Below are 13,095 nucleotides of genomic sequence, written 5' to 3'. Positions count from 1 at the left end.
AGCTTCAGCAAAAGAGTCCAGCAACTGAGTGCAGCTCTACACCATAGCTGCCACTCCACCAAGCTTTGCAAGAATTCTTCACTGACACCATAGCTGCCACTCCACCATGCTTTCCGCGAACTCCTCGCTGACACCATAACTGCCACTCCAGGACTCTGACTGAGTTGTCCTGGACTCTTCTCAGCACCATACTGCAGCCTTGGAGCAAACAGAGTCCACACCTGCGTGCAGCTGTCCAGAAGCAGAGTCCAGCAAATGAGTCCAGCTTTTCTGCCAGAGTCCAACATTTTGAGTCCAGCCTTCCGCAACTGAGTCCAGCATCCACAGCTGCCACTCCACCAAGCAATGCCAGCCCTACTTGCAGACACCATAGCTGACACTCCACCAATCCATGCCAGCCCTCCTTACAGACACCATAGCTGCTACTCCAGCACTGTGACTGGGCTGCCAGAGACTCTCCTTCAGCTCCATTCTTTACCCAGGCTTGCTTGCAAATGAGAAACTATCACCAACAGTGATTAACACACCTGATACTCTTTTATAGAGCAATCACACCTGTTACATATTCACGTGCACAAACTAAGGTAACCAGAGTGCAATGACCCTAATGGCCACTGGGGGGAAAACTACAAATGAAATCACCACAGTGCAATGACCCTAATGGCCACCGGGGGCAAAACCACCTTTGGCAAATAGCCAAAGGAAAAAAAAGGTTACTTTGTGCATTTAATCTGTGAAGTCCAACCTGGATTGTGACAAGAGGACTACCGTTTGTTTATCAATGTTCCGACGTGGTGGAATTCTGCTCTACACATGTTGCAGTGATGTGACAGCAGTGACGAGCCCTTGGGCAGTATGACATTTTCATTGCCTGGGCGAATGCAGTCCAAACGTGGTGCGAATCAGGCATGTGGAGTGGGCACAGGTGAAGAACTTCTGCACTCTTTTGCACAGTTTTGAAATGGCTACTAAGATGGTTGGCGCTAACGATGCCATCATCAGCATCACTATTCCAGTCATCTACGAGCTGGAGTACACTTTGAACAGTCTGTGTGAGGAGGTGATGGTCCCAAAAGGAAGAGCTGGAAGAAGAGAATACGGAAGGGATAACAATGTTGCAAGTATCCTTAATTTTATTAATTTTAAGTCTCATCATCTTATTTATGCTCTTGTGTGCGCTTGCCCTAAAGTTTATGCTGGACAAACCAGGCAGGAATTGCGCAGGCTCACACAACAGCATATTTCTAACATTAATTTGGCTAAACAAGATCTTGCCAAAGGAATGACTTTATCCACGGTTGCGGCTCATTTTTTGCAGGTGCATTTGGGTAGCCCACGCAGTTTACGAGTCATAGGATTACAAAAATTGGCAAATAACATACGTAAAACAGATAGGCAGGGGGGACTGCTTAGGCTGGAGGCCAAATGGATCTATAAATTAAACAGTGTGGCTCCTTACGGAATTAATGAGGACCTCCTTTACACAGGATTTCTGATGCCGTAACATTCATCATGTTGATTGTTGCGTTTCTGATGTGGGTTTTTTGTCTTGAACATAGTCTTGTTTCATCAGGATTTTCTCCTGTGAATTCCCATGTATGTATACAAATGTTTTTTTCCTGCAGTTTTTTTTCAATATACAGGAGGAATGGTGGTTATTTTGGATTTATTAGGGATGGTTTATTTTCCAGCAGTATATCTTTGATAATTGGACATTTATTTTCCAGCAGTATATTTTTGACAATTGGAAAATATTTTTATGTATTTTCTGCCTGAATTTTCAAATAATGCACCTTGTTATACATCAGCATCATTATTCATGGTGACTCTCAGTGGCTCATACAGCAGTTTATTTATTTGTGGCTTTTTAGGTAAACAATTAAGATATTATTTCCTATGGCATAGGAGTAATTAATAAGATTACATCTGTAGTATATATTATAGCTAACTCGGAATTGTTTACTTGGGCTGATTATTAGATCTCTTACAGGTTATTTCTTAAAGTTTATTTCTGTCCAGTATACCTGTTTTACAGCCCTAGCAACTGACAAAAGTGGCAGTATCTTTTGGCATGTCTCAGCACATGTGCAATGGATCCCTTGAATTTCAGTGTAAGCGTCATATTAGTCCGCATATTATAGCGGTTTTAAGATCATATATCACCGATCGCTTTACTAATTAGTAGAAATCCGCTCCTACTGAATCTTCATGTGAATGCCATATTTAATGTTGTACACATAGCTGAACCGCACTTCACAGTAATGTGAAGATTGTATACCATCGATTGCCTTGGTAACCAGCAGGGATTTCCTCCACTCTGTGATCTCTTCTGAGACGTGCGCAGACAGTAACTCACTGACGCTTCACTTATACCGGTATGTGTTTCTCATCAGTTGCTCAGACAACCCTTGGGAGCTTCCGTCTCCTCTGATTACCTTTGCCACTATCTTTCTACGTCACACTGGGAGCCTGACACGCAGGCTGAACTGCACGCTATGGTGTTATCAGGGTGCCATATGTAAATAGCCTATGATTGCTCCTGGGCCGCCAACACAGGTGTTGACGATCGAGGTAACAACAAGTAAGTGCACTTACTTCTATGTAAACCTCAGACTGTGCTATTGTATATCACCTCCCCTGATGAAGCTACAAGGCGTAGCGATACGCGTAGGGACAGGCAGTGCAGCATAACAATCATTGGTGAGTATGACCATTCCTGCATTTATGCAGTATATATAGGATTATACAGGGCCAGTGATGATATTTTCTACTATGGGTGTTTCATTGTAACATATGTTGACAGATCTATATCTTTTTATTATAAAATGATATATTTATTTCTGTAGTGACTAGAGTTGAGCGAAATGGGTCGAACAATTTCAAAAGTCGCCGACTTTTGGCAAAGTCGGGTTTCATGAAACGAAACCCGACCCTAGGATGAGGTCGGCCACGAGGTCGGCGACTTACGCGCCAAAGTCGCGTTTCAAAAGTTTGTTTAGCGCTCTTTTTCAGCCAATCAGGATCCACGGACACTGTGGGCAACGTGATGACATAGGCAGGAGTCGCCACCATCTTTCAGAAGGGCATGCAAGTGATTGGCTTGCTTTGGTGGGCGTCACAGGGGTTATAAAAGGGCGTGCACGCCGACCGCCATCTTACTTCTGCCGATCTTAGCATAGGGAGAGGTTGCTGATTCTGTAGGGAGAGCGTTAGGCAGGGAAGAAGACAAAAAAACTGCTTCTGCTGCTAGCGATTTTGCCTGTGCAACACACCAGTCACTGTGTGTGCAGTGCAAGGGGAGGCTATATTGTGGTGGATCAGCGGTGTTGGTTGTAAGGCTGCCTTCTAAGGCTTCCTGACAGCTGCATTGCTGTTTCCCCACTGCTCTGCAAACTGCTTTTTTAAAAGCAATCCCAATTTTTTTTTTGTCCTGCTAAGGTACTGAGCGTGCATTTATTCACACCATACAGCGGTGTACGCTCCTCACACAGTACCGTGTATCGGCTGTTATCACAGCGACAGTGAAGCTATCTGTGTGTCACTGTGGAAGGATAAGTGGAGGACTTGTTCCGTTCTTACAGACCTACACTCTAGGGAGATTCCTATTCTGCACAATTCTACAATTCACTTTTTTCACACCTGTGTCATCGAGCCTGTGACATAGCGCTCTGATATTCAGTGGGCCTCACACAATCCAAAAGTGTCCAGTGTCCACAAGTGTCTGCAGAAATTCAAAATCTCCCTTATCCTGTAGTCACTTTTTTCACACCTGCTGCATCGAGCCTGTGACATAGCGCTCTGATATTCAATGGGCCTCACACAATCTAAAAGTGTCCAGTGTCTGCAGAAATTCAAAATCTCCCTTATCCTGTAGTCACTTTTTTCACACCTGCTGCATCGAGCCTGTGACATAGCGCTCTGATATTCATTGGGCCTCACACAATCCAAAAGTGTCCAGTGTCCACAAGTGTCTGCAGAAATTCAAAATCTCCCTTATCCTGCAGTCACTTTTTTCACACCTGTGCCATCGAGCCTGTGACATAGCGCTGTGATATTCAGTGGGCCTCACACAATCCAAGTGTCCATTGTCCACAAGTGTCTGCAGAAATTTAAAATCTCCCAGAAATTCAAAATCTCCCTTATCCTGTAGTCACTTTTTTCACACCTGCTGCATCGAGCCTGTGACATAGCGCTCTGATATTCATTGGGCCTCACACAATCCAAAAGTGTCCAGTGTCCACAAGTGTCTGCAGAAATTCAAAATCTCCCTTATCCTGTAGTCACTTTTTTCACACCTGTGCCATCGAGCCTGTGACATAGCGCTGTGATATTCAGTGTGCCTCACACAATCCAAGTGTCCAGTGTCCACAAGTGTCTGCAGAAATTCAAAATCTCCCTTATCCTGTAGTCACTTTTTTCACACCTGTGCCATCGAGCCTGTGAATAGCGCTGTGATATTCAGTGGGCCTCACACAATCCAAGTGTCCAGTGTCCACAAGTGTCTGCAGAAATTCAAAATCTCCCAGAAATTCAAAATCTCCCTTATCCTGTAGTCACTTTTTTCACACCTGTGCCATCGAGCCTGTGACATAGCGCTGTGATATTCAGTGGGCCTCACACAATCCAAGTGTCCACAAGTGTCTGCAGAAATTCAAAATCTCCCAGAAATTCAAAATCTCTCTTATCCTGTAGTCACTTTTTTCACACCTGTGCCATCGAGCCTGTGACATAGCACTGTGATATTCAGTGGGCCTCACACAATCCAAGTGTCCAGTGTCCACAAGTGTCTGCATAAATTCAAAATCTCCCTTATCCTGTAGTCACTTTTTTCACACATGTGATATCGAGCCTGTGAATAGCGCTGTGATATTCAGTGGGCCTCACACAATCCAAGTGTCCAGTGTCCACAAGTGTCTGCAGAAATTCAAAATCTCCCAGAAATTCAAAATCTTCCTTATCCTGTAGTCACTTTTTTCACACCTGTGCCATCGAGCCTGTGACATAGCGCTGTGATATTCAGTGGGCCTCACACAATCCAAGTGTCCAGTGTCCACAAGTGTCTGCAGAAATTCAAAATCTCCCTTATCCTGTAGTCACTTTTTTCACACATGTGCCATCGAGCCTGTGAATAGCGCTGTGATATTCAGTGGGCCTCACACAATCCAAGTGTCCAGTGTCCACAAGTGTCTGCAGAAATTCAAAATCTCCCAGAAATTCAAAATCTCCCTTATCCTGTAGTCACTTTTTTCACACCTGTGCCATCGAGCCTGTGACATAGCGCTGTGATATTCAGTGGGCCTCACACAATTCAAGTGTCCAGTGTCCACAAGTGTCTGCAGAAATTCAAAATCTCCCTTATCCTGTAGTCACTTTTTTCACACCTGTGCCATCGAGCCTGTGACATAGCGCTGTGATATTCAGTGGGCCTCACACAATCCAAGTGTCCAGTGTCCACAAGTGTCTGCAGAAATTCAAAATCTCCCAGAAATTCAAAATCTCTCTTATCCTGTAGTCACTTTTTTCACACCTGTGCCATCGAGCCTGTGATATAGCACTGTGATATTCAGTGGGCCTCACACAATCCAAGTGTCCAGTGTCCACAAGTGTCTGCAGAAATTCAAAATCTCCCTTATCCTGTAGTCACTTTTTTCACACCTGTGCCATCGAGCCTGTGACATAGCGCTGTGATATTCAGTGGGCCTCACACAATCCAAGTGTCCAGTGTCCACAAGTGTCTGCAGAAATTCAAAATCTCCCTTATCCTGTAGTCACTTTTTTCACACCTGTGCCATCGAGCCTGTGACATAGCACTGTGATATTCAGTGGGCCTCACACAATCCAAGTGTCCAGTGTCCACAAGTGTCTGCAGAAATTCAAAATCTCCCTTATCCTGTAGTCACTTTTTTCACACCTGTGCCATCGAGCCTGTGACATAGCACTGTGATATTCAGTGGGCCTCACACAATCCAAGTGTCCAGTCTCCACAAGTGTCTGCAGAAATTCAAAATCTCCCTTATCCTGTAGTCACTTTTTTCACACCTGTGCCATCGAGCCTGTGACATAGCGCTGTGATATTCAGTGGGCCTCACACAATCCAAGTGTCCAGTGTCCACAAGTGTCTGCAGAAATTCAAAATCTCCCTTATCCTGTAGTCACTTTTTTCACACCTGTGCCATCGAGCCTGTGACATAGCGCTGTGATATTCAGTGGGCCTCACACAATCCAAGTGTCCAGTGTCCACAAGTGTCTGCAGAAATTCAAAATCTCCCTTATCCTGTAGTCACTTTTTTCACACCTTCTGCATCGAGCCTGTGACATAGTGCTGTGATATTCAGTGGGCCTCACACAATCCAAGTGTCCAGTGTCCACAAGTGTCTGCAGAAATTCAAAATCTCCCAGAAATTCAAAATCTCCCTTATCCTGTAGTTACTTTTTTCACACCTGTGCCATCGAGCCTGTGACATAGCGCTGTGATATTCAGTGGGCCTCACACAATCCAAGTGTCCAGTGTCCACAAGTGTCTGCAGAAATTCAAAATCTCCCTTATCCTGTAGTCACTTTTTTCACACCTGTGCCATCGAGCCTGTGACATAGCGCTGTGATATTCAGTGGGCCTCACACAATCCAAGTGTCCAGTGTCCACAAGTGTCTGCAGAAATTTAAAATCTCCCTTATCCTGTAGTCACTTTTTTCACACCTGTGCCATCGAGCCTTTGACATAGCGCTGTGATATTCAGTGGGCCTCACACAATCCAAGTGTCCAGTGTCCACAAGTGTCTGCAGAAATTCAAAATCTCCCAGAAATTCAAAATCTCCCTTATCCTGTAGTCACTTTTTTCACACCTGTGCCATCGAGCCTGTGACATAGCGCTGTGATATTCAGTGGGCCTCACACAATCCAAGTGTCCAGTGTCCACAAGTGTCTGCAGAAATTCAAAATCTCCCAGAAATTCAAAATCTCCCTTATCCTGTAGTCACTTTTTTCACACCTGTGCCATCGAGCCTGTGACATAGCGCTGTGATATTCAGTGGGCCTCACACAATCCAAGTGTCCAGTGTCCACAAGTGTCTGCAGAAATTCAAAATCTCCCAGAAATTCAAAATCTCCCTTATCCTGTAGTCACTTTTTTCACACCTGTGCCATCGAGCCTGTGACATAGCGCTGTGATATTCAGTGGGCCTCACACAATCCAAGTGTCCAGTGTCCACAAGAGTCTGCAGAAAATCTAAATCTCCCCTGTCCTATAGACACCTTGTACCTTGTTTTACATTACTATATAGTTTGTAGGATTTTGTCTACATTTCTACCAAAAATGAGGAAGGCTGGTGGAAGAGGCCGTGGAATTGGGCGGGGGTTGGCAGCTGGTAATGATGGTGTTGGTGGTGGATCTGATGATAGTGGCAAAAGCAAAATAGGACTGAATGCAGGAGGTGTTGAGCCTGCGTCATCGTCTGGCTCCATAAGACTTCAAAGGCTTAGTTTTCTAGGAGTTGGCAAACCGCTTTTAACGCCAGAGCATCAGGAAAAAGTTTTGTCTTACATTGCTGACTCAGCCTCCAGCTCTATCGCCTCCTCTTCTGAAGTTGTAAAAAGTAAAAGCACTGAGTCGTCATTGGAGGCTCATGTTCATGGACCACACCTTTCCTTGTGTCCTTCACCACAACCAAGATTGAAGGATGACGCAGGCCATACTACTGATTACTCCATGGAGCTTTTTTCACATACCATGCCTGGATTATCAAGTGAAATGGTGAATTACCCAGGCCAAGATGAATCTGACATGGAGTGCACTGATGCACAGCCGCTGATAGATGATTCTGCTGGTACATTCACTCAGAGCACTACATTGTCCTCGCAGTGTACAGAGCCAGATTCTGACCCTGATGAGACTCAGGTGCCCCTTCCCGCACACTATACCACCATACACAGTGACACAGAGGAAGGTGCACATGACATAGAAGAGGAGGTGATGGATGACCCAGTTGTTGACCCAGATTGGCATCCATTGGGGGAAGAGGGTGCTGCTTCCAATAGCTCAGATGAGGAGCATCCACAGCAGACATCAACATCGCAACAGCTGTTATCTGGCAGGCCCGGAGCACTCCAAAGACAGGTTCCAAAAATCAAAAAAGTTGCTGGACAGCTTGTCCAGAGGGTCAAAAGATCACAGCGTGCTAGGCCGCAAAATGTCTGCCAAAGTAGGAAGAGTGCAGTGTGGCACTTTTTTGAACAAAATCCTCATGATCAGGCCAAGATTATCTGTAAGTAGTGCGCAAAGACCTTTAGCCGAGGGAAAAATCTGAAAAATTTGAATACCAGTTGCATGCTTAGACATTTAACCAGCATGCACTTGCAAGCGTGGACACAACACCAAACCTCAAGTGCCACATGTGCAACTGATCACAAAGAAGGTAGTCAGCAACGCTACATTGTTTCCCCACTGTAAGCCCACCGGATAGCACAGCAGCAAATGCTGAGGTGTCGTTGCAAGGCCACAGCAGTCAGGGAATCCCACTGTTATATCAACGAAAGACTGATTCTAGGCCATCAGAAAGAACACCAACTCCATCACCATCATCAACCCTCCCTCAGTCCGCCCTGTCCACCGCTACTTCCACCATATGCAGCTCTCAAGTCCAGCTCACCCTCCCAGACACTATGAGTAGGTCAAGAAAGTACTCAGTCTCTCATCCGCGTACACTGGGTATGAACGCCCACATTGCCAAACTAATCTCGTTTGAGATGATGCCCTATTGGTTGGTGGAAAGCGCAGCTTTCCGCGAACTCATGGCCTATGCAGTACCATGCTATGACCTACCCAGTCGCCACTTCTTCTCTCGCAAAGCCATCCCAGCCCTCCACCATCATGTGAAAGACCGCATTGTCCATGCACTCAAGCAGTCAGTGAGTGGAAAGGTGCACCTCACAACTGATGCATGGTCCAGTCGGCATGGCCAGGGCCGTTACGTGTCCATCACTGCGCACTGGGTTAATGTGGTGGATGCAGGGTCCACAGGGGACAGCGGTGGTGGGACGGTGCTGCCTAGCCCACGGTATAGGAAACAGTTGGCTGTAGGCGTTCCACCCTCCTCCTCCTCCTCCTCCTCCAGAAGCGAAAGCTCGTCCACAGAGCGCAGTCGTACGAGCACTCCATCTGCAGCTGCCACTGTTGCACGCGAGGTGTCCCCCTATCGAGCAGCTAGTGGAAAGCGTCAGCAGGCTGTGTTGCAGATGATGTGTTTGGGCGACAGACACACCGCCGAGGTGCTGGCCGAGTACTTGAAGCGACAAACTGAGTAATGGCTGGGCAGTGTACATCTTGAGGCAGGCAAGGTAGTTAGTGATAACGGCCGTAATTTTGTGGTAGCCATAGCCCTTTCAAAACTCAGCCACATACCTTGCTTGGCTCACACCTTGAACCTGGTGGTGCAGTGCTTCCTCAAAAATTATCCGTAGTTAACAGCCCTGCTCCATAAGGTGCGAAGACTGTGCGCGCACATCCGCCGGTCGCCTGTACACTCCGTTCGTATGCAGAAGCTGCAGCGATTGCTCCACCTTCCCAACCACCGCCTCATTATCGACATTGCAACAAGGTGGAACTCCACCCTGCACATGGTGGAGCGGCTGTGCGAGCAGAGGCAGGCCATAATGCATTTGTGGGAGGATACACGGCCAGGCACTTTGAGAGCAGACATGGAGTTGACAGGTGTGCAGTGGTCGAAGCTGAAAGACCTCTGTAAAGTCCTTCAGTGTTTTGAGGAATGCACACGGCTGGTAAGCGCAGACGACGCCATCCTAAGCATGAGCATCCCACTTATGCGTCTGCTCATGCAAACTTTGACGCACATTAAGGAGCAGGCGTCTGCAGCCAATGTTGATGAGGAGGAAGAGGTGGAGGGAATCCTTGATGACATTCAGCCATTGTCTGCTCAGGGACCTCTCCTGGACGAGTTGGAGGAAGAAGAGGAGGAGGAGGATGATGATGGGGATGATTAATTAGGGGAGGAGGAAGCATCTCGTGGGGCAAGTGAAAATGTTGGCGTGGCAAGGTCTGGTACAGGGTTTGTGCGTGACTGGAGGGATGTGGATTTGCCAGAAAGTGCTCCTCCACCCAGCACTCGCAGTGCATCATTGACACCGGGAACATTGGCCCACATGTCAGATTATGCCTTGCGGATCCTAAAAATTGACCCCCGCATTGCCAAAATGATGAACGATGACGACTACTGGTTGGCCAGCATCCTGGATCCACGCTATAAAGGCAAATTACAAAACATCATGCCACAGGAGAACCTTGACCTAATATTGGCTAATAAACAAGCAACTCTGGTAAATCGGTTGCTTGAGGCATTCCCAGCACACAGCAGCGGTGATGGTTCTCACACGAGCCGTACGGGCCGGGGGCAGCTTGGCAGAGGTGTTCATGGTGCACACAGCAGAAGTGGCGTTGGAGACAGGGGTTTCATGACAATGTTGTGGACTGATTTTTCAAGTACCGCTCACACAACTGGTAATACAGCATCGATGGAAAGTGACAGGAGACAGCAGTTGTCAACTATGGTTACAAACTACTTTTCCTCCCATATCGATGTTCTCCCACACAGGTCATTCCCCTTTGACTATTGGGCTGCTAAACTGGACACCTGGCCTGAATTGGCACAATATGCCTTACAGGAGCTCGCTTGCCCAGCTGCAAGTGTGCTATCGGAAAGAGTCTTCAGTGCAGCTGGATCAATCCTGACAGAAAAAAGGACCCGTCTGTTGACTCAAAATGTGGATGATCTAACCTTCATTAAAATGAACCATGCATGGGTTTCCAAGGATTTTGTCCCACCTTCCCCTGATGACACATAGGGTGAGAGAAAAATGGCTTGCTTTGGTCCACTTCTTCCTGGTACTTCACCTATTTCGCCTTTTGCATCAGCTGAATGTCCAACATCAACATATGCCACTTTCTAAAACTCCCTAACTGTGCTGCCTCCCCCCCCATGGCCGGGGTCACCACCTAGCGCACGACACTGTGCGAGTGCCATTGCCCTGGACAGGTGGGTAGGCCGACTCTTGGGCGCGGGCACTGGCACAGGGTCCCTCATAGTGCAATCAAGTGTCTCTGACGGTGGTGGTGCACACCCGCCGTCAGACACACCGCCATACTATGAGGGGCCCAGTGCCAGTACCGACGCCCACGAGTGGGCCCCCTTGCTTGGGCAGGGCCCCAGCATTTGCAATCTTTACCTCTCCCTGCTCCTCCGCCGTGTAGTCTGGGCCGTCAAATCCATACTGTGCCTGACACCGTCTGAGCCTGCCTCCTGATGTATAGACATATCTTTTGAATGTGTACGCTATCCATACATGTTATCCGGGGATACGGTACCCTTTCTCACCTTTGTGCAATCACGTGCAAGCCATACTGGGCCTAACACAGTCTGAGCCTGCCTCCTGATGTATAGACATATCTTTTGAATGTGTACGCTATCCATACATGTTATCCGGGGATACGGTACCCTTTCTCACCTTTGTGCAATCACTTGCAAGCCATACTGGGCCTTACACCGTCTGAGCCTGCCTCCTGATGTATAGACATATCTTTTGAATGTGTACGCTATCCATACATGTTATCCGGGGATACGGTACCCTTTCTCACCATTGTGTAATCACTTGCAAGCCATACTGGGCCTTACACCGTCTGAGCCTGCCTCCTGATGTATAGACATATCTTTTGAATGTGTACGCTATCCATACATGTTATCCGGGGATACGGTACCCTTTCTCACCTTTGTGCAATCACGTGCAAGCCATACTGGGCCTAACACCATCTGAGCCTGCCTCCTGATGTATAGACATATCTTTTGAATGTGTACGGTATCCATACATGTTATCCGGGGATACGGTACCCTTTCTCACCTTTGTGCAATCACGTGTAACCCATACTGGGCGTGAGAACGGCTGGCGAGCTGTTAAGCAAGCTACAGCACCTGTGGTTTGCACACGTAAGTTTTTCATTTTTTTCAGGAATGACGGTTAGGCCTAATTCCGGAACTGCGGTTGACCTGCACTTACTGGGAAATCATCGTTCGCGAGTAATAATTGTAATCAGTGATCCCCATCACTAACGTTGTTCAGCGGGTTATCTGCACCTGTAAGCGACAAACGCTGGCCTTTTCAGTGTAGCGCACATGCAGCCACGGACATGTAAGGGCATGACACACCAGTTATTGGCCAATCTCATGTGCCAGAGCCTCACGTGTCCCTCTAGTAAGCCGGACTCGGACCGCGGGGCATGACGGAGTCTCGTTCGTTAACGGAATTAAGCTTGCAATGTGTGCATCTGTTCTGTAGCTGGCATGGTTGAGGTTGCCCATGTTGAGTCAAATTACGCCGTAGGCTCCACTCCTTGTGGTGCCGTTCTGGACATTCCTTTAAGGTTCAGCTTTGCAACCATACTGCCCACGTAAAACAAACACTTTGCCTTCATGAACGCTGTTTGGAGGGTCATGACTCGTGGGAATAACGCCGCCCAATCAGTTAACCTGCTAGAGAGATCCTTCGTTGCTCCCAAGCATGACATCACACTCCCTAGGAGGAAGGTAATGCCACTGTGGCGACCGTACTCCTGTGGGCGACACAAGTGCACTGATGCCCAGCCACTGCTCGATGAATCTGCTGGTACATTGACCCAGACCACTACATTCCCCTCGCACGCTACCCGGCCTGAATCTGACCCTGATGAAACTCAGGTTACCCTTCCCATATACAGTTCCATCTTACACGGTGACAAAGAGGAAGCTGCAGATGAAAGTGCAGGTTCGGCCCACCCGCCATCAGACACACCACCGTACTATCAGGGGCCCTGTGCCAGTGCCGTCGCCAACGAGTGGGCCCCCCCTGCTTGCTCAGGATCACAGCACTTGCAAGGTTGAAATACTGTGCAGTGAGATGGAAGATGGGGACGACGAGGAGTCCAGACTAGTACAGGGATTCCCTAGCGAGGAGACTTATTTGATTGTTTTCAATGTTGGGACAGCAATTTTTGGGGAGCACTATACTCTGGAGAATGATAGATGGGGCCCACCATACACTGGAACATTCTAAAG

Source organism: Dendrobates tinctorius, unplaced genomic scaffold (assembly GCF_039654945.1).
Source record: "Dendrobates tinctorius isolate UK_male_01 unplaced genomic scaffold, ASM3965494v1 ptg000103l, whole genome shotgun sequence".
NCBI classification, from domain to species: Eukaryota; Metazoa; Chordata; class Amphibia; order Anura; family Dendrobatidae; genus Dendrobates; species Dendrobates tinctorius.
The sequence above is the reverse complement of the archived record's forward strand: the minus strand, read 5'-3'. Positions refer to the sequence as shown.